General features: G+C 36.8%; 1 long non-coding RNA gene across 1 annotated transcript in view; it reads left to right on the top strand.

Moving 5' to 3' along the window:
* The first annotated feature begins 7,180 nt into the window (after positions 1-7,180).
* LOC105481662 (uncharacterized) overlaps positions 7,181-19,683 on the top strand; it is a 32,259-nt gene continuing 19,756 nt past the window's right edge. Inside the window, exon 1 of the long non-coding RNA XR_987065.3 lies at positions 7,181-7,661. This is a non-coding gene — a long non-coding RNA (uncharacterized lncRNA). The remainder of the gene's footprint in view (positions 7,662-19,683) is intronic.

Raw genomic sequence — 19,683 nt, forward strand, 5'->3', positions numbered from 1 at the left:
GAAATCAATAATTTTTCATGATTTACCTAAAATCAAGCAATTTAACTTTCCATTCCTTATATACTATAAAATTTTTAAATAACTAAATACCATGATAGTTTGCAAAAATTTTACTATACAAGTCAAAACAGGTGAAACCTTTAAAGAACCAGGAAAAAAAAAAATGTGTCAGTCATCATTTGTATCCATTTTAAAGGGAATGTTGCCATTCTTGAATGGATGACTGGTAAACTGGATAATATGAGGTCTTCTCAGTCGCAGAACGGAGATTAAAGGCCAATGGGATAGTATGTTGATTAGAATAAAATCTTTTTTTTTTTTTTTTTTTTTTTTTTTGAGGCGGAGTCTCGCTCTGTCGCCCAGGCTGGAGTGCAGTGGCGCGATCTCGGCTCACTGCAAGCTCCGCCTCCCGGGTTCCCGCCATTCTCCTGCCTCAGCCTCCCGAGTAGCTGGGACTACAGGCGCCGCCACCACGCCCGGCTAATTTTTTTGTATTTTTAGTGGAGACGGGGTTTCATTGTGTTAGCCAGGATGGTCTCGATCTCCTGACCTCGTGATCCGCCCGTCTCGGCCTCCCAAAGTGCTGGGATTACAGGCTTGAGCCACCGCGCCCGGCCTAGAATAAAATCTTATGAAACCATTCTTGCCATGCCTTGTCCTGTCTACATCATAGAAGCATCTTTTATAATTTCCTGTTCTAGTTCTCAGTGAAAATCAGTGATCCCCTCAAATAAATGCAAACTTAAATATGCTACATAAATCCCTATATTACTTATGTTTTCTTTGCTCTTTGAAGATATACATAGATATTTATATTATTTTGAAATACTAATCATAAATCAGTAGCTGTTGCCCAATAATATATGGGCATTATTTGAATCATCTTGTTTGGTGTGTTTATTCATGTTAAAGTTCTAACTTTATTATTAATTTATTTTGATTACAGTAAATATATTTTATATCTACTATTACATCCAAATGCAGCTAACAAGATTCAAAATGACTTAGATCAGCACCATTATTTTCCAACAATATTGATGTTGCTTGACTATTCCAACTGTTAATTACTTAATTCAATTATTATTGTAAATTTATGTTTGTTACATGGATACTTAGTGTAATGAAGTTTGGGCTTCTAGTGTACCCATCACCCAAATAGTGAACATTGTACCCAGTAGATAATTTATAAATATCTATTAATAGATAATAGATAATTTTTCAACCCTCATCCCCTTTCCCAACGTCTCCTCTTTTGTAGCCCTCAGTATCTATTATTTCCATCATGATGTCCATATGTACCCGTTGTTTAGCTCCCAACTCTAAGTGAGAATATGTAGTATTTTATTTTCAGTTTCTGAGTTATTTCACTTAGGACAATAGCCTCTAGCTCCATCCATGTTTCTGCAAAGGACAGGAATTCATTATTTGTATGGCTGCATTGCATTCTATAATGTACATGTATTGCATTTTCTTTATCCAGTCAACCACTGATGGATGGTTAGGTTGATTCCATGACTTTGCTATTATGAATAGTGCTGTGATAAACATTGTAATGGAGGTCTCTCTTTTATATAATGATTCCCTTTCAATTGGGTAGATATTTAGTAGTGTGATTGCTGGATTGACTGGTACTTCTATTTTTAGTTCTTAAAGAAATCTCCATACTTTTTTCCATATATGATATATTAATTTACAATCCCAACAACACTGTATAAGTATTTCATTTTCTCTGCATCCAGAGTGATATTTTGATACATGTGTACAGTGTAGGATGATTAAATGAAACTAAATATCAACTAGTTATCATTAATAGGTTTTTCAAGTCAGTCAAATTTAGCATTTGGGGGTTGTTCTTAATTAATTTTTTAATGTGGAACCAGCTTTGCCTACTGCAATTTATAATTCTTTTTACATGTTGTTGGATTCAATTTGCTAAGATTTCATTGACAATTTTTGCACCTATATTTATGGATGATATTGGTCTTTAGTTTTATTTTCTTGTGTCTTTGTCTGGTTTTGGTTTTAGGGTTACGTTGGTCCTATAAAATGGGTTGGCAAGTATTCCTTCTGCCTCAATTTTCTGCAAGAGGTTATAGAGAACTGGCATAATTTCTTCCCAGATTGTTTGGTAGAATCCATCAGTGAATGCCTGTGGGTCTGGTGCTTTCTATTTTGTAACACTATTAATTATTGATATAATTCCTGTAATAGATATAGAGCTATTCAGATTATCTATTTATTTTGTGTGAGTTTTGGAAGGTTGTGCTTTTCCAGGAGTTAGTCAATCCAGGTTATCAAACTTGTGGGCATAAAGTTGTACATAATAGTCTTTTATTACACTTCTAATGTCTCTGAGGTTTGAAGTGATATCTATCTTTTATCTCTGACATGAGGAATTTATGTCCTCTCCACTTTTTTTCATAGTTAGCCTGGACAGAGGCTAACTTTAGTGAGCTCAGAAATCCAGGTTTGGGGTCTGTTTTCTCTATTGATTTCCTGGTTTCAGTTTCGGTGATTTCTTCTAAGGCAGATCTACTGGCAATGCATTTTCTCAATATTTGTTTGTCTGAGAAAATCTTTATTTTTCCTTCTCTTTGCAAGGATAATTTTGCAGGGTACAGAATTCTAGGTTGGTGAGGTTTTTCCCTTGATGTTTTAAATATTTCATTCCACTCTTTTCTTAATGCAAAGTTTTTGGGAGAAGTTGAATAGAATTCTTAATTTTGCTCCTCTTTAGGAAAGGTGTTTCTTTCCTCTGGCTTTTTCAGAATTGAAAAAAAATTATTTATTTTATTATTTATTTATTTATTTATTTATTTATTGTAGTTTGAAAATGATATGTATAGGTGTAGTTTTATTGACATTTATCCTGTTTTGCGTTCTCTGAGCTTCCTGGGTCTGTGGTTTGGCATTTGACATTAAATTGGAAAAATTCTCAGTCATTATTGTTTGAAGTATTTCTTCTGTTTATTTCTTACTTTCTTCTTCTCCTGCTATTTCCTTTAGAGTTAGGTTATACCTTATGCGACTATCCCACAGTTCTTAGATATTGTGGTCTGTTTTATTCTGTTTTATTTTTCCTGCCTTTTTGTTTTCCTGTTTCCTTTTAAACTTTTGGATGTTTCTACTGAGGTATCCTCAGGTTCAGAGATTCCTCATCCCTGTGTCATCTACTTACAAGCCTGTCAAAGGCATCTCTGTTTCTGTTATAACATTTTTTATCTCCAGCCTTTTTGTTGTTCTTTCTTAAAAGGTTCATCTCTTTACTTTTTTTCCTGTTTGTGAAAGCTGCCTACTTTATCCGTTAGAGCTCTTTTCTTATAAATTTGTATGATATATTTGCTGCCTTACCATCCATTTTTAAGCCTGACATTAATTTTTCTGAAACCCAGTCATAGTTTTTCACCTTTGAATTAGTTAAAACTTCCCCTCACTTAGTGGTTGTGGATAATATAGTCCACTTGTTTCTTATCTAACAGATCCAAAACTCAACACACTTCATAGCTGCTGACCATGGTCAAACATAATGGTTGACACCAGAGTCTTGTAAATAGGTCCATTCCTTCACATGTGTTTCTTTAAACTAAGCAATCTACAAATCCCATGACGAAGCCTAAGGGATGTCCATAAACCCACATGCCTATAAATAAAGGCATAGACTTACAGGTTCTATTTCTTTCTCACTTCCCACCTGCTGGTTGAACTCCTTGTCACCTCCAGCGTTCCTTTTCCCTTTGGATGGAACTTCTAACCTCTCAGGAATCTGTAATCTTTTTTTTTCTGTTGCAAGCATTTCTGTTTCACTTCTACATTGTGTCTCACCTCACCAACACATCCAAAACTTACTTTCCTCTGGAAAGTGAATATTTTGCCTTATGAGCACTCTCAAGAGTGAGATTTTAAGATCAAATTAGAAAGAAACCATAACAATAACCTCAGCATATTAATCAAAATTGTTTTAAATTGCCAGTCTGATAATTCCAACATCCCTGCCATATATGAGTCTGGTTCTGATGCTTGGTCTATCTCTTCAAACTGTCTTTTAGTATGCCTTGTAATTTTTTTCCCTGATGGTCAGAAATGATGTACTGGGTAAAAATTAAGTTTATTAGTAGGTCTTTAGTAATGTGGTGGTAAGGTGTAGGTGGCAGGAATGGGTTCTATAGTCTTTGACTAGGTCTCAGTTTTATAGTGAGCCTGTGCTTCTCAGCTGTGAAATTCACATGTGCTGCTTTATTCCCCTTTTCTCCCCTTCTTGGGACAGGATAGTTCGACTTGGCTGAAGTTGGTCTTTCCCTTCCTCCACATGGAAGACTAGAGCTTGATGAAGTTGGGTCTCCTCATTTCTCCGGGTAAGTTAGGCTCTGAGAAAACTCCAGCAGGTTAAGCTCTTATTAAATAGTCCCTCCTTGTGCAAGCTTTATTACAGAAAACAGAATGCTCTGGAGTATTTCAAAATGGTTCCTTTTCCCCTCTTCCTGCTGGGAAAAAAGAGCTGATTTTTTTTCAATATTCACCATGAGGACCTGGTAGAATTCTTGGAGGTAAAATTTATGAGTGTGTGGACAGCATGAGGTGATTGTTTTTTTCCGTATTCACTATGAGGATCTGGTAGAATTCTTGGAGGTAAAATTTATGAGTATGTGAACTCAATCTCCATGACTGTGTTACTATGGAATTTTTAACTTTCAAACTTGTGCTTACTGGACCTCTAGCAGTTCATCAATTACAGTTCAGGTTTCTCCACCCTTGCACTGGTTTCCACAGAGGTTTCAGCTGGTGAGTGTCTACTCATGTAAATTTTATTTCTCTGTATTTATCTGTCAGTCTCTCCAATTTGGGGGGACAGTGGTTTGCCTCCAAACCACTTGTGTCCTTTGAAAATAAGAAGAGTTGTTGATTTTTCAGTTTCCTCAGCTTTTTACTTTAGATAGAGTGACAATTTGCAAGCTTCTTACATCACAGACCAGAAATCCGAACAAATTACTATTATCGTATTCTTCTAAAATTTTAAGATGAACCTCCAAAATATCTCATTATCACTTTAGTTTTCTCAAAGATATTTAAGACTCACTTCCACAAACAAAAATCATGAATATTGTGACTATGGTCTTAGATAAATTGAAATCCTATTTGCCGATACAACCTACTTATCTAAGCCTGTATTAATGATTAAAAATTGTAAGTTAATAAAGACTTCCTGAGGTTCTATAAAGATAAGTTAGGCAGGTTATTTTTCCAAAGAGAAATGACACTCTTTTCCCCATAGGCAATCTGTACATTCCAACACATCAGATGATCACACTAATAATAAGAAACTGACAAAACTACTGATTAGCTTTCCCTAGTCCATCTTTTTGAGGACTCATGGGAAATAATAGCTCAATAATCACAGACCATTTCCTTTTGCTAAAAATGATCATGATGTTACTGTGTAAAGAGCCTGCCTAATACCACAGGGTATTAGTTATTCCTTGGGAGAAAGTAAGACTTTCTAGAATCTGTGTTAAGCATCTGAAATCAACAGGGAATAATTTAAAGCAACTTTTCTCCCCTCAAATAACCTACTTTAAGTTCCTATAAAAAGTTTGGGCTTTGGAAAAACAATGGGAGGAATGGAAAAAATCTAGGAGATATCCAAATATGTAAAGTAAACCTTCGAACTCAGAGGTATTCCATACTCTATCTTTCTTCCAAAAATAAAATAAATGAGAATTTCCTTATTTTTTACCTCCACACCATAAAGCAAAGGTGAAAACAGTCTTCATTGTTCATCTTAAAATGTGTTAGGAAAAGATCTACCTCATTATCTATTTCTAAAGTCTTGGAGCAAATAATATTTTAGAGTTTGTTACTAATATATATGTGATATTCAGGAAAAAATTTATTTAACAGTGATAGAATGCAGAATCAAATAATAAAGAAAAACAGACAAACAATTGGCTCATGCATGCACAAATCTGAGTTTAGTTTGACTTCTGGTACAACTCTATCTAGGGAGACAATTAGCATTACCAGGACTCTGTTTTCCATCTCTTGGCAAGGACCTCTCCATGAGATAGTTATACGGGTGGCCAGAAGCCAAGGATTCCAAAGTTCCTGCTTTGAAACGCTATCAAGAAGAAACCACGTTTTCCCAAAACCTTGGCAAAAATCTAAAATAAAAAGAAATATTGCAATAAGTTCTCTGATATGTTCATCTTAGGCTCTCAGTTCACATCTCATCCATAAACAAGTTATTACAGTAAGATATATAGAACACTTTGCTTGGCTAAACATAAGTCTGATGCAGAGGGGTGCTAGTAAAGTTTGACAGCCAGCTTTCTGGGGTTGGGAGTGGGAGGTAGACTTTAATTTGTGACATTTTAAATTTTCTGTGATGTAAATACTCCCACTATGACCAATTCCAAACTGCTGATATAAAGTAACGAGTGCATAATCAGGAAGAACTGCACAGTGGCTTAAAATTCCCACCAATTATAGACAAGTGTATAGAAAACTCTGGCTAAAACTAAGTCTAATGCAATATTGTGCTGGTTAAGTTTAAAAATCAGCTCTATTGTAGCCTTATACAAAATTATCTTATCTACCCAAAAAAGTGTTCATTTGCGTTCAATGATTTCATATTTTCACCACTAATTTATTTAGCTTGTCTAATTCCATTATTTTGAATAATCTAAAATAATATTAGACTGAAGTCATGAGAGTGGTAATACTTATAATGTTCCTTATATTAATAAGAATTTTTCTAACACTTCATCATTAGGAGTTTTGGTGGACTTCATTTTAATTATAAAATTGATAAGGGAGTCCTAGGAAGGGAAGAGCGTGGTCCCTTTAAATGAAGAGGGGAAGGGAAGTGCTGGGGAGAGGAGAGCCTGGTCACTGGCTAGGGTTCCAACCCCCAGGGACCTAGGTGAGGACAGGCACAAATGCTTTCCCGCCCAAATGTCGCATTTTCCAAGACCACCCTGGCTCTCCACGCTCCCATTCTGGGCCTATAAAAACCTGGGACCCTTGCAGGCAGATACACAAGTGGCTGGATGTCCTGATGAGCAACACATCAGGGGAAGAAGACAAAGGACTGGTCGTCCATAGGAGCAGGCCAGTAGAAGAACACGTTGGCAGAAGCCGGAAGCCAGAAGGCAGTGGACCAGCGGGAGGAGGCGGAGGTTGGCCTGGGCAGTCAGAGGACAGTCCGGCCTGCAGAGCATCCCAACTCCGGGGGAAAACCATCTCCCTTCTGGCTGCCCCACAGGCGGAGAGCTACTTCCACTGAATAAAACTTTGCACTCATTCTCCAAGCCCATGTGTGATCCGATTCTTCAGGTACACCAAGGCAAGAGCCCCGAATACAGAAAGCCCTCTGTTCTTGCCAGAAGGTCGAGGGCCTAACTGAGCTAGTTAACACGAGCTGCCTGTAGATGGCAGACTAGCGAGTATCCTGTAACACATGCCCAGTGGGGCTTCAGGAGCTGTAAACATTCACCCCTAGACCCTGCCCTGGGGTAGGAGCTCCATAGCCTGCCTATCTGTGTGCTCCCTAGAGGTCTCAGCAGCGGGGCACTGAAGAAAACAGTCACTCCCCCATCACGTGCCCTGAGAGGGGACGAGGGAGCCTTTCCCTTTTCAGCTGGGGACCTCGACCGGGATCCTGGAAGGTGAGTGTGTATGAATTGCGAAACTGTCCGGTCTTCCTCTCTTCTGAAACCCTGCCACCTCTCTCTTTCCTGTGAGTAAGAGGCTCTGTTTCCCTTCAGGGAGTTTTAAACTGCCCTAACCGGCCGTCAAAACCCCCAGACTTTAATTATAAAATAAGTAATGAACAATTCTTATCAGTTACAATAACAATTATAAATTATGTGTTATTTATATATTAAGTTACAAATATAGGCTACAAACAATGAGTGCGTATTTCTGTAAGCAAATATGCTATAAGATTTTAAAATAAATTACCTAATTTAATTATTGGATAAACTTTATTAACTATTATTATAACTATTTCTTAGATGAAAGCATAGAGGCTCTGAAAGTTTAAATTATTTGCTCTACTAACCATCATACATTTTCAATTATGAATTGGAAAATTCTAAGGAACTCAGTACTAAATTTTTTTTTCATGTATCAAGTGAATTTTTAGTATATAAGGAGAATATGCAGTATATGTTGGCAGGAAAATGTTGGAATAAATCAGGAATTATTTTTTATGGCTCCTGATCTAGATATACTTTATATGTATTGCTACTTTTTTTTATCCTGACAATAAAGCCTGTGAATATGAAAACCATTAACCATCAGAGAAAAATGCCATTCACAGGTATATAGTAATCTATTTTAATTAAGCATATTATATTTAATTAAATATAGCCAATAGAGTTAGTTTTCTAAATTGCACCTTTTGTTTTCAATTTAGAGACCACCAAGGAAACAATGAAATAAAATTTACAGATTTTTGCCAATTATTTGTTAGAAATGCCACATTGGAAATGAAAGCCGCGAATATCAGTAATAACATGTATGCATGTCAATGTCTAAGAAGCATCTGAACTCTCTTTTTCATATTTTACTTGAAGTGTCTGTGAGAATACCTTTAACAAAGTTGATGGAAAAAGTTCTCTTGCGTATTGATTAGACATACATAAATAGGAATCTCATGATTGGAGAATAGAGGATACTAATGTGTAAGCTATTTCCCATCTTTCTGCTCAAGTTAATCACAACTTTTTTTCTTTATTTAACTCCTCCTTTGGATTCAGAACTCAGTTCAGTCATCTCCTAAATCTTTTCTCTTGACTCCTTGACTTGTTCAACTACCTTTATGCCGTCATAGGAATATTCACTTCTCCTTCAAGGCTTTTTCTTAGTTATAATATTACATGCATTTTTTTGAGTCTTTATGTTTGTCTCATCTACTACATGGTGAATTTGAGGAGAACAAAGATCATGCATCTTTTTTGTGGTTGATATTTTAACATACTCTAGCTCCAGGACAGTGCCTGGCACATAGTACATATGTAATAAATATCCAGGAAATGAATGACAAGATCTATTTCCTTAAACAGAAAAGTATTTGTGAAATATTACTCTTTACTTGGCAAATAAGAGCCATGAAAACACAACATTTTCTCTCAATTGGGCAAGGATCTGTGATGGATTGATGGAAGGAGTAAAGAAAGGAATAAAAATAATTGAGGCCAAAAATCTATTTACCATATATTACAAATTCTATACTTTGAACTTCTCTTACTTTTTTTTCAAATATGTGTAAGTAGCTATGGAATGAATAAACCTTTTCACTTTGAATTATCTAGTGATTCTAAACACAAAGGACCCTGTTAGGATTCAGAAAATGTAAGTTGCATTCAGAATTAGTCATTGAACATATGTTATTGTGGTAAGTAGTGAGCAGTAGAATTAGAGTTTTGATTGAAAGTATTTTTTCAAAACTCCTATAAGACTCTTAAAGCCTTTTAGTTTCTGTGTGGGTCTTAAACTGCAAAATCTACCAGAAAGTTTTACTTTTTTAGTTTGCTATGCCTGGGAAATGGTTTAAATAATTTAAAATTTTGGAATACAACATGTATTTTCAACACATCAATAAGTCACGCACACACATAAATATGATTTATAATTAGCACTAGCAGATTATAAAGTTGAATTGTTAATAATCTATTTGGTAAGAGATTGTCACAAAATATACTGAAATAGAGAAATAATAAATAAAAATCGTATATCAATTTGACTGTTAATTTATGCTGAGGTATATAAATGATGCTACCCCTTCCACATCTGGGTCACTCTTGTTGAGAAATGCATAAAGGAGGAAACAAAGCATATAGAACACATGCTAGAAGAAAATGCTTTTTCAACAGAAAAGAGGTTTGCTTGTTAAAAGACAATTTAAAAAAAAATTGGATCAGCAGTTGCCACCTTACACAAGTCAGATGGATATTTATAGCTGAATATTCAGCCTGTAGCTTTCCATAAAAGTTTTAAATATACATTGAAAATCTGAAGGATCATCTTCGAAATGAACCCTATCCATTAGTAATTTACAATCTATTTTACTCTTATTCAATTCTAAGTATGTCTGTGGGATTTTAAAATATATTCAGTGTTTCCCATTATACTTGGAGCTTTAGGGTATTTTTTCACTCTCTATTTGTGTATGTGAGTGGCTGTAGGAGTCTTTCCTTGGAAGTTGTAGGTGGGTTTTTAGGACTGTTATCTATGAACACGCATGGCTATAAACACATTAGGTAAAGGGTATTCATGATAACAGGACAGCTCTGACATTGTTTTTGTCTTGTAGGATTTGCTCTTTATTTGGTGATATAAAATTTATCTTGCTTGCATTTTGTTAATGTTAATATATTCTTCAAGCATTCACTTTACTAAGATTGATCAGAATAACTGTAACTACTAAAGAAATGATATCATGAGGAAAAATTATTTAAATACCAAACTATCATTAGTATTAAATAAATAAACCTTCAAATGCTACAGCATGTTATGGCTTCCACATTTTTTTATATTCTACCTCAGTGCAACTATAAAACAGAACATATTATACAGTTTAACATGCTTAGATCAAAGGACTGGGGTTATTCAAGCACTTTAACTACGAATACTGCCACATTTTGTTTAGTCCAATTTAGCCTTCTATGTCATGGTTACATCATTTTAAAAATGAAGATGATTTTTAGAAGAAGATGGTTTATGTGATTACAAGTTTTTAATTAATTTTGAAATTTTACAAGTCTCTGAGGAGCAGAGCAAAGCTCAGAGAATAAATGATTCACTGAATGAACTAGCTAAGTAGTGGAATCTGGAGTATTCCTAAGTCATCTGACTAGTTTTTTGTAAAAATCAGCAGAACACTGACAATCGAAGGACTAAAGTGTATATATATATATACACACACATATGTATATATGAATATACATGTATTTATTTGTGATCCTTTGATATAAATAATAATAAAGTTATTTCCCAAGTACAAATCTTACTAAATCTAATTCACGTCCAGATGCCAGATAAGATAACCAGAATAATAATGTCTAACATTTGTATGGTCCATTTATAGTTTATAAAATATATATATATTTTTTAATTTATTTATTATTATTATACTTTAAGTTGTAGGGTACATGTGCATAACGTGCAGGTTTGTTACATATGTATACTTGTGCCATGTTGCTGTGCTGCACCCATCAACTCGTCATTTACATCAGGTATAACTCCCAATGCAATCCCTCCCCCCTCCCCCCTCCCCATGATAGGCCCCAGTGTGTGATGTTCCCCTTCCTGAGTCCGAGTGATCTCATTGTTCAGTTCCCACCTATGAGTGAGAACATGCGGTGTTTGGTTTTCTGTTCTTGTGATAGTTTGCTAAGAATGATGGATTCCAGCTGCATCCAAGTCCCTACAAAGGACTCAAACTCATCCTTTTTTATGGCTGCATAGTATTCCATGGTGTATATGTGCCACATTTTCTTAATCCAATCTGTCACTGATGGACATTTGGGTTGATTCCAAGTCTTTGCTATTGTGAATAGTGCCGCAATAAACATACGTGTGCATGTGTCTTTATAGCAGCATAATTTATAATCCTTTGGGTATATACCCAGTAATGGGATGGCTGGCTCATATGGTACATCTAGTTCTAGATCCTTGAGGAATCGCCATACTGTTTTCCATAATGGTTGAACTAGTTTACAATCCCACCAACAGTGTAAAAGTGTTCCTATTTCTCCACATCCTCTCCAGCACCTGTTGTTTCCTGACTTTTTAATGATTGCCATTCTAACTGGTGTGAGATGGTATCTCATTGTGGTTTTGATTTGCATTTCTCTGATGGCCAGTGATGATGAGCATTTTTTCATGTGTCTGTTGGCTGTATGAATGTCTTCTTTTGAGAAATGTCTGTTCATATCCTTTGCCCACTTTTTGATGGGGTTGTTTGTTTTTTTCTTGTAAATTTGTTTGAGTTCTTTGTAGGTTCTGGATATTAGCCCTTTGTCAGAGGAGTAGATTGCAAAAATTTTCTCCCATTCTGTAGGTTGCCTGTTCACTCTGATGGTAGTTTCTTTTGCTGTGCAGAAGCTCTTTAGTTTAATGAGATCCCATTTGTCAATTTTGGCTTTTGCTGCCGTTGCTTTTGGTGTTTTAGACATGAAGTCTTTGCCCATGCCTATGTCCTGAATGGTACTACCTAGGTTTTCCTCTAGGATTTTTATGGTATTAGGTCTAACATTTAAGTCTCTAATCCATCTTGAATTAATTTTCGTATAAGGAGTAAGGAAAGGATCCAGTTTCAGCTTTCTACATATGGCTAGCCAATTTTCCCAGCACCATTTATTAAATAGGGAATCCTTTCCCCATTTCTGGTTTCTCTCAGGTTTGTCAAAGATCAGATGGCTGTAGATGTGTGGTATTATTTCTGAGGACTCTGTTCTGTTCCATTGGTCTATATCTCTGTTTTGGTACCCGTACCATGCTGTTTTGGTTACTGTAGCCTTGTAGTATAGTTTGAAGTCAGGTAGCGTGATGCCTCCAGCTTTGTTCTTTTGACTTAGGATTATCTTGGAGATGCGGGCTCTTTTTTGGTTCCATATGAACTTTAAAGCAGTTTTTTCCAATTCTGTGAAGAAACTCATTGGTAGCTTGATGGGGATGGCATTGAATCTATAAATTACCTTGGGCAGTATGGCCATTTTCACGATATTGATTCTTCCTATCCATGAGCATGGTATGTTCTTCCATTTGTTTGTGTCCTCTTTTATTTCACTGAGCAGTGGTTTGTAGTTCTCCTTGAAGAGGTCCTTTACATCCCTTGTCAGTTGGATTCCTAGGTATTTGATTCTCTTTGAAGCAATTGTGAATGGAAGTTCATTCCTGATTTGGCTCTCTGTTTGTCTGTTACTGGTGTATAAGAATGCTTGTGATTTTTGCACATTAATTTTGTATCCTGAGACTTTGCTGAAGTTGCTTATCAGCTTAAGGAGATTTTGGGCTGAGATGATGGGGTTTTCTAAATATACAATCATGTCATCTGCAAACAGGGACAATTTGACTTCTTCTTTTCCTAACTGAATACCCTTGATTTCTTTCTCTTGCCTAATTGCCCTAGCCAGAACTTCCAACACTATGTTGAATAGGAGTGGTGAGAGAGGGCATCCCTGTCTTGTGCCAGTTTTCAAAGGGAATTTTTCCAGTTTTTGCCCATTCAGTATGATATTGGCTGTGGGTTTGTCATAAATAGCTCTTATTATTTTGAGGTACGTTCCATCAATACCGAATTTATTGAGCGTTTTTAGCATGAAGGGCTGTTGAATTTTGTCAAAAGCCTTTTCTGCATCTATTGAGATAATCATGTGGTTCTTGTCTTTGGTTCTGTTTATATGCTGGATTATGTTTATTGATTTGCGAATGTTGAACCAGCCTTGCATCCCAGGGATGAAGCCCACTTGATCATGGTGGATAAGCTTTTTGATGTGTTGCTGAATCCGGTTTGCCAGTATTTTATTGAGGATTTTTGCATCGATGTTCATCAGGGATATTGGTCTAAAATTCTCTTTTTTTGTTGTGTCTCTGCCAGGCTTTGGTATCAGGATGATGTTGGCCTCATAAAATGAGTTAGGGAGGATTTCCTCTTTTTCTATTGATTGGAATAGTTTCAGAAGGAATGGTACCAACTCCTCCTTGTACCTCTGGTACAATTCAGCTGTGAATCCATCTGGTCCTGGACATTTTTTGGTTGGTAGGCTATTAATTGTTGCCTCAATTTCAGAGCCTGCTATTGGTCTATTCAGGGATTCAACTTCTTCCTGGTTTAGTCTTGGAAGAGTGTAAGTGTCCAGGAAATTATCCATTTCTTCTAGATTTTCCAGTTTATTTGCGTAGAGGTGTTTATAGTATTCTCTGATGGTAGTGTGTATTTCTGTGGGGTCGGTGGTGATATCCCCTTTATCATTTTTAATTGCGTCGATTTGATTCTTCTCTCTTTTCTTCTTTATTAGTCTGGCTAGTGGTCTGTCAATTTTGTTGATCTTTTCAAAAAACCAACTCCTGGATTCATTGATTTTTTGGAGGGTTTTTTGTGTCTCTATCTCCTTCAGTTCTGCTCTGATCTTAGTTATTTCTTGCCTTCTGCTAGCTTTCGAATGTGTTTGCTCTTGCTTCTCTAGTTCTTTTAATTGCGATGTTAGAGTGTCAATTTTAGATCTTTCCTGCTTTCTCTTGTGGGCATTTAGTGCTATAAATTTCCCTCTACACACTGCTTTAAATGTGTCCCAGAGATTCTGGTATGTTGTATCTTTGTTCTCATTGGTTTCAAAGAACATCTTTATTTCTGCCTTCATTTCGTTATGTACCCAGTAGTCTTTCAGGAGCAGGTTGTTCAGTTTCCATGTAGTTGAGCGGTTTTGATTGAGTTTCTTAGTCCTGAGTTCTAGTTTGATTGCACTGTGGTCTGAGAGACAGTTTGTTATAATTTCTGTTCTTGTACATTTGCTGAGGAGTGCTTTACTTCCAATTACGTGGTCAATTTTGGAGTAAGTATGATGTGGTGCTGAGAAGAATGTATATTCTGTTGATTTGGGGTGGAGAGTTCTATAGATGTCTATTAGGTCTGCTTGCTGCAGAGATGAGTTCAATTCCTGGATATCCTTGTTAACTTTCTGTCTTGTTGATCTGTCTAATGTTGACAGTGGAGTGTTGAAGTCTCCCATTATTATTGTATGGGAGTCTAAGTCTCTTTGTAAGTCTCTAAGGACTTGCTTGATGAATCTGGGTGCTCCTGTATTGGGTGCATATATATTTAGGATAGTTAGCTCTTCCTGTTGAATTGATCCCTTTACCATTATGTAATGGCCTTCTTTGTCTCTTTTGATCTTTGATGGTTTAAAGTCTGTTTTATCAGAGACTAGTATTGCAACCCCTGCTTTTTTTTTGTTCTCCATTTGCTTGGTAAATCTTCCTCCATCCCTTTATTTTGAGCCTATGTATGTCTCTGCGTGTGAGATGGGTCTCCTGAATACAGCAGACTGATGGGTCTTGACTCTTGATCCAGTTTGCCAGTCTGTGTCTTTTAATTGGAGCATTTAGTCCATTTACATTTAAGGTTAAGATTGTTATGTGTGAACTTGATCCTGCCATTATGATATTAACTGGTTATTTTGCTCGTTAGTTGATGCAGTTTCTTCCTAGCCTCGATGGTCTTTACATTTTGGCATGTTTTTGCAATGGCTGGTACCGGTTGTTCCTTTCCATGTTTAGTGCTTCCTTCAGGGTCTCTTGTAAGGCAGGCCTAGTGGTGACAAAATCTCTAAGCATTTGCTTATCTGTAAAGGATTGTATTTCTCCTTCACTTATGAAACTTAGTTTGGCTGGATATGAAATTCTGGGTTGAAAATTCTTTTCTTTAAGAATGTTGAATATTGGCCCCCACTCTCTTCTGGCTTGGAGAGTTTCTGCCGAGAGATCTGCTGTTAGTCTGATGGGCTTCCCTTTGTGGGTAACCCGACCTTTCTCTCTGGCTGCCCTTAAGATTTTTTCCTTCATTTCAACTTTGGTGAATCTGGCAATTATGTGTCTTGGAGTTGCTCTTCTCGAGGAATATCTTTGTGGCGTTCTCTGTATTTCCTGGATTTGAATGTTGGCCTGCCCTACTAGGTTGGGGAAGTTCTCCTGGATGATATCCTGAAGAGTGTTTTCCAACTTGGTTCCATTTTCCCCCTCACTTTCAGGCACCCCAATCAGACGTAGATTTGGTCTTTTTACATAATCCCATACTTCTTGCAGGCTTTGTTCATTTCTTTTTCTTCTTTTTTCTTTTGGTTTCTCTTCTCGCTTCATTTCATTCATTTGATCCTCAATCGCTGATACTCTTTCTTCCAGTTGATCGAGTCGGTTACTGAAGCTTGTGCATTTGTCACGTATTTCTCGTGTCATGGTTTTCATCTCTTTCATTTTGTTTAGGACCTTCTCTGCATTAATTACTCTAGCCATCAATTCTTCCACTTTTTTTTCAAGATTTTTAGTTTATTTGCGCTGGGTACGTAATTCCTCCTTTAGCTCTGAGAAATTTGATGGACTGAAGCCTTCTTCTCTCATCTCGTCAAAGTCATTCTCCGTCCAGCTTTGATCCGTTGCTGGCGATGAGCTGCGCTCCTTTGCCGGGGGAGATACGCTCTTATTTTTTGAATTTCCAGCTTTTCTGCCCTGCTTTTTCCCCATCTTTGTGGTTTTATCTGCCTCTGGTCTTTGATGATGGTGATGTACTGATGGGGTTTTGGTGTAGGTGTCCTTCCTGTTTGATAGTTTTCCTTCTAACAGTCAGGACCCTCAGCTGTAGGTCTGTTGGAGATTGCTTGAGGTCCACTCCAGACCCTGTTTGCCTGGGTATCAGCAGCAGAGGCTGCAGAAGATAGAATATTTCTGAACAGCGAGTGTACCTGTCTGGTTCTTGCTTTGGAAGCTTCCTCTCAGGGGTGTACTCCTCCCTGTGAGGTGTGGGGTGTCAGACTGCCCCTAGTGGGGGATGTCTCCCAGTTAGGCTACTCAGGGGTCAGGGACCCACTTGAGCAGGGAGTCTGTCCCTTCTCAGATCTCAACCTCCGTGTTGGGAGATCCACTGCTCTCTTCAAAGCTGTCAGACAGAGTCGTTTGCGTCTGCAGAGGTGTCTGCTGCGTTTGTTTAGTTTACTGTGCCCGGTCCCCAGAGGTGGAGTCTACAGAGACAGGCAGGTTTCCTTGAGCTGCTGTGAGCTCCACCCAGTTCGAGCTTCCCAGCAGCTTTGTTTACCTACTTAAGCCTCAGCAATGGCGGGAGCCCCTCCCCCAGCCTCGCTGCTGCCTTGCCGGTAGATCACAGACTGCTGCGCTAGCAATGAGGGAGTCTCCGTGGGTGTGGGACCCTCCCGGCCAGGTGTGGGATATGATCTCCTGGTGTGCCTGTTTGCTTAAAGCGCAGTATTGGGGTGGGAGTTACCTGATTTTCCAGGTGTTGTGTGTCTCAGTTCCCCTGGCTAGGAAAAGGGACTCCCTTCTCCCTTGCGCTTCCCAGGTGAGGCAATGCCTCGCCCTGCTTCAGCTCTCGCTGGTCGGGCTGCAGCAGCTGACCAGCACCGATCGTCCGGCACTCCCCAGTGAGATGAACCCAGTACCTCAGTTGAAAATGCAGAAATCACCGGTCTTCTGTGTCGCTTGCGCTGGGAGTTGGAGACTGGAGCTTCTCCTATTCGGCCATCTTGCTCCGCCCCCCTCAGTTTATAAAATATTTTATCAAATATATGCTCATATGTAGAAGGTGATTTGAATCATGACTACATAGGCAATGAAAGAGTAAATTTTGTTCACTTAAATGCTCTGATTAGACCATTTACTCTGAATTGGCTTTGAAAGCATTAAAATGTGAAATTTATGTAATTCTATGAACTAACACTTCATTATTTAGAGTATTGATTATAGCGTGTTCAGTACTGATCTGTGACAGGGGGATACATAAAATAGTACATATAGATAACGATACTTATAACACGAAAACTTAATTTCAGGCAAAAGATTCTCAGTCACAAAATTCCCTAAAAAGAAAATGTAATCAATAACAATGTTGGACAATTATAATTTCCATATTCACTAACTAGAGGTTTTATCTAGAGAACTCATCCTCAAATGTTACTAGTTTTGCATGTCCTCCCACATAGTATTGTGATAAAAATTTTCTTTGTTTTCTACCCCTAAATATAGCTAAATTTGGTAGAGAAATTAATAGACAAATACACACCCCAGGTCCTAACAGAAGCTGTGTAACAAGATAGAAAAAGAGGTTAGTAAGATTCCAAATTTTTAGTAAGTTTTATATCCACATTAAAAACAGAAGAGAACAGAATTTAGGTTTTGTTCTATTACCTAGTAATACTGTGATATTATTTTTTTAAATGCTGTCTTGATTCAGTTATGAGGTTAGAGGTTAGAAATTATTTGGTTAGAGGTTAATCAGCTCACCTTCTTGCCCAGCTAATGAAATTCACACCCCAACCACTTCCCTTACTGGGCTCTCATACACCCGCCACAATGCCACAATGCACCCACCCTCACAGCCCTACTGTTAGCCAATAGCATCAATCTGAAGTCACTAGTTTTATTTTTAAAGCATGATCCCCAATAGAGGGAAATTAAAGTGTGATAACTTTATTTAAATTAAGAGGGCTTCAACAATTCTACTTATTTTCTGATTTTCCAAGTACCAGAGAATAGGACAGGCTCTATGCCCCAGAACCTGGACAATTTTTTAAGTGAGACATACAAAGGGATTCATTGAAATGTAGCTAACCTTATTTCACTTGCCATATACAAGCTACTCCTGGGGATTCCAGCTTGATATTGCCCTGTCCCTGGTATAATTCCCTGTGTGACCCGGTCTGACAGCCTTTTCTCATTTGGAGGCAAAAATAACAAAGAAAAATTGCCTTTCATCTGTCTAAGTGTCATTGTGTTGTGTCCACCGTCAAAAGAATCTGTAACTCTTATAAAACACATGTGAAGGCTCAACTTCCTTAGAATGCAAATATGAAAAATAGAATTTACAACTATGAGAACGATGTGTTGGGTATGTGTCAGAGAAAATGAATTTTCCACCTAGAAATAATCCATGTTTCTTAAAAAGAAGTGAAAGAAACATTGAAAATTAAATTATCAGAAATTGAGAAAGAATGATTTCTGAGGAAAGAAACTACACCTATCACAGCAAATACTTGCACTTCCAAAATTAAAGAAATACAAAACCTCATAAATATAGAATAAAACAAAATTTTACCGAGAAGAATACATTCAACTTGAATTTACATAGTAAATAATATTTCTACAGAGTTGAATAACAATATGGTGTGACATTTTCATATTCAGTGAAAGGTTACTTTCTTATGTATTAAAAATTAAAAATTCTCAAAGAAGTGGCAGAAATTATACAACTTATATAAACTTTTTAGTATATATGCTACCAAAGTGAGCACAACTTATTTAAACTTTTTAAACGTTTCATATGTATCTGTTTGATGTAGTATTCAGTGTGGCCTTGAATATTCACCAAAAATACAATAAAAATAAGAGATAGAAAGTTTTTAGCATAAATATAGAATAAATAAAACAAAAGAATTGCCTTAAGAAGTACACAAAAATTGAAAAGATTCTTTTTAGATGAAAGTTAAAGAACTATTAAATAAGCATCTAAAAATATCAATTTAAAGTCACTATTTTTATTTAAAAAGTATGATCACCTACAGAGAGAAGTCAAAGAGTGATAACGTTAGCTAAATTTAGAGGGCAGCAGCAATACTACCTAATTTCTGATTTTAAAATTTGAGATGTAAATAATAGTGTATTTTTAAAATATGGAAAACAGTCTATAACTATAGTAAAACCAAGCTGTGTAGTTAGTAAATCTTGCTGAAAACAAATGGTAATAAAATGCATAAGCTGAAGTTATAATATTTAGTAAAGATCAAAACAAATGTAGAAAAATGATGCAAGAAAAAAAGAACAGAAGTTATAGCAGATATGAATAAAAACTCTAAAAGAAGGGAAATGATTTAAGCTTTAAAAGATGATTCTTTAATATCGTGAAAATGGCCAAACTGCCCAAGGTAATTTATAGATTCAATGCCATCCCCGTTAAGCTAC

The sequence above is a fragment of the Macaca nemestrina genome, chromosome 16 (genome assembly GCF_043159975.1).
Source record: "Macaca nemestrina isolate mMacNem1 chromosome 16, mMacNem.hap1, whole genome shotgun sequence".
Lineage (NCBI taxonomy): Eukaryota > Metazoa > Chordata > Mammalia > Primates > Cercopithecidae > Macaca > Macaca nemestrina.